Below are 3,530 nucleotides of genomic sequence, written 5' to 3'. Positions count from 1 at the left end.
TTTTTTTTTTTTAGTGACACTCAAGTGGGCAGTTCTTCAACATGAACTTTGCGGATAATATAGCGATGTCACATCCAATAAACATACATCCATGCTCACTGTGTGTACACCTGTGTGGCTTCAGTTCCAAGGTGGGGTTTGGCTTTCCAGTTGCTTCCCAAGTGCAGACGGTTCAACTGACACCGTCAGATGTTACATGTGCTCATGGCAAACTGGTGAGGCAGTGATTATCACTAATATTGCAACCTACCATTGCAACATTAGGCACCTAATGTTATTTAGAAGTCATGCAAAGATTCTTATTTGATTATTAAGGGTACTTCCACACCTTGGTGGCACCTCACACATCGCCCACCGCACTTTACAATTGGCCTTTCTGCCTTGTCCTGCACTGGCAGCCAAGACGCGGGAGGACCCAAACCTTGCTTTCTAGTTTCCTGTCAATTAATTTTCATATTAAAAGTAAATAGAGACCCTTATCTATTATTATTTATTTTTTAAATCCTAGCATGATTTCTACAACATCTCCAAAGAGAACAGAACCCCAAAAAAGAAAAATTATGGATGAAGGAAGATTATTCAATGAAAAGTAGATAGATGACTCGATGACTACTTTTTTGTCAAGGCAAATAGTAAGGCACTCTGCTTAATTTGTAGGGAATTTGTGCAAATTTTCTAAGACTATAATTTGAAAAGTCATTATACGCAAAAACATGCTGCCAAGTCCGAGGTGTATGAAGGATTGTGTTGCAAGGACAAAATAGCAGAACTGAAAAAATGTCTGTCTTCCTAACAAAAATTTTATTAAAAAGTTACAACTCAGGCCAGGCATGGCAGCTCATGCCTATAATCCTAGCACTCTGGAAGACTAAGACAGGTGGATTACCCGAGCAAAAGTGAAACCCAAACCCATTTCTACTAAAAATAGAAAAACTAGCTGGGCATTGGGGCAGGTGCCTGTAGTCCCAGCTACTCAGGAGGCTGATGCAAGGGGATTGCTTGACCCTAAGATTTTGAGGTTGCTGTGAGCTGGGATGCCATAGCACTCTACCTAGGGCACAGAGTGAGACTCAGTTTCAAAAAAAAGGTACAGTTCAGACAGATTCCATTGTAAAAGCTAGTCATGTGGTAGCATATTTAATAGCAAAAATATCAGAACTTGCTGATGGGTTTATTATGCAACGTATGGAAAGCATGGCAGATATAATTTGCCCTAAATAAGGAGAGATTATTTCTAAAATCAGTTTGTCTCACCAGACTGTAACCAGGTGAATTGAAGAAACTGGAAAATCTATCGAAGGAAGTTTGGAAAGTAAAGCTGCTAATTTTACATTTTATGCTTTGGCGAGGGATGACAGCCCTGATGCTAAAAATGCAGCTCAACTTGTCATTTTTATTAGAGGCGTTGATGACAGACATAGTGTCACTAAAGAAATGGCTTCTTCAGTGCCATTAAAAGATACCACTAAATCAAGAGATTTATATGAAGCAGTAAAAAAATATAGTAAAGTGATTTTCTTTGTCCATTGTCATCATACCTGGTATAGTTACTGATGGTGCCCCAGAGATGGCAGGCAAAAGAGAGGGATTTGTAAAATTAATAGAAGATGATGCAATTGCCGCCCAAAACTCATATGTGATGAAGTACGATTGCACGGTACAGCAAGAAAATTTCTATGAATGTCAGAAGGGCCAAAGGATGGAATCACCACCAACTCTGGGAATTCCTTAAAAGTATTGATGCTCTATCATTTACTTTTTTTGAGGCAAGATGGCTGAGTCAAGACCAAATGTTGAAAAGATTTTATGATATGTGGCATGTTATCAAAATACGTTTATGGTATCAAAAACCAAATTTGTGCCAGCATTTGATGATGAAAACTGGCTCACAGATTTAGCGTCTGGGTTGTGAAGCTCTGCTACTTGTGGTTAACTCTCCGCCCCATGCTGTGCAATGCACCTTTCCTTTATGTCCAGCAATGTGTGTGGAAAGAACCACGTCTCTACTACATGTCAAGACACATGAAAGCAAAACAAGCAGAGGGTAACACAGATCTTGATTGGCGATTTCAAATTACAACCTTCTTTCTCTATTTTAATTACAGCCCTCTTTCATCTCTTGGGGCCTTAGGCAAGGAGAATGGCAATGAGGTTTCTGCTTTTTAATTCTCTGTGCTTTATTCTTTCTAATCCATACCATACCCACTTCTGGACAAGAAGTTTCCACATTTATCAGATAAACATTTCGTTGCAAGAGCCATTTTCTCATACTGTTGGGGCCTATTTTTCTCATGCTGCCATCTCTGACTCTTCCTCATCTCTTACGCGTTATTACACTGAACCTACCTGGATAATCCAGGGTTATATCCCATTTGAAAGTCAGATGGATAGCAAGCTTAATTCCATCTACAACCTTAATTCCCCTTTGCCATGTAACGTGACATTAACAGGTTTTGGCATTGGAATACAGATTATCTTTTTGGAGGCTTGTATCTGTCTATCATAATATCTTTCTCAAAAAAAAAAAAATAGTAAGTATGTGTCAGCAGTTAGGAAATAGGAGGGAGGAATGCATCTGCACCATGTCTGAAGGATGCTTCCTTCCTAGAAGAAGGAACTCCATAATTAAGTACTGGCTTCTCTCTGCTCCCAAGAGATGGGATGATTTATCTGATTGGTAAATCTGGGAAGAATAAATTGAGATTCTTGGCTCAGGACCTGCCTTCTTCATCTTGGGAATGAGCTGCTTAGAGAGCACACATTGCACTGCTCCAGGGGGAGCAAGCATTCAATGGAGGGCTGGGTGTGAGCCCCGCCCCAAACCTGGGCTTCCTCTGGAGGAATAGGGAGAAAGGTTTCTAGAATAGGGAGAAAGGCTACTAATCTGGAGGCCTGGTATTATCAAGCCCATTTGGCTAACAGAGCTAAAACAGAATCCTCTAATTTGACCTCTGTCAGTAATGAAGGTGATACTTTGACCCCCGTCTCCCAAATATTTTGTTTTACTCCTCAAGCAGTTAAGAATCCAGGGGAGAAAGGGGAATACCTTGTTGAGATACCATCATCGGCCTCTAAAGGGAGCACTTTATTCATATGGTGCTATTTATTTCTCCAGCTGTCTCATTTCTCCATCAGTGAATGAGAACCTGCTTCTGTGGTTAACAGTATAGTGTAATGATGCAGTGAGCCGGTGCTGTATTAGGACTAAGTTCAAAGGCTGGCTCCGTCACTTACATGCTGAGTGATGCAAGGTACTTAAATATTGTGTCTGTTTTCCACCTGTAAATATGAAATTCCTACTTCTTACAGTTGTTATGAGTAGTAAATGAGACAGTAGAAGACCTTAGAACAGAGCCTCCCCAGCACACTGTGAAGTATTCAGTGCATTCCACATATCGTGTCTCATACGTGTTTACATCCCCCTTTCTATTTAGTATTTAATGTAAAAATGCCTAGAACAAATGGTTTTTCATAAAACAGGGCTCTCTGAAGCAGGTACTAGTTATTCTTCAGCTTTGTATCCCCCCAAA

The sequence above is a fragment of the Otolemur garnettii genome, unplaced genomic scaffold (genome assembly GCF_000181295.1).
Source record: "Otolemur garnettii isolate 467f Iridium unplaced genomic scaffold, OtoGar3 scaffold00089, whole genome shotgun sequence".
Taxonomy (NCBI): Eukaryota; Metazoa; Chordata; class Mammalia; order Primates; family Galagidae; genus Otolemur; species Otolemur garnettii.
Note: the sequence above shows the minus strand (reverse complement) of the source record.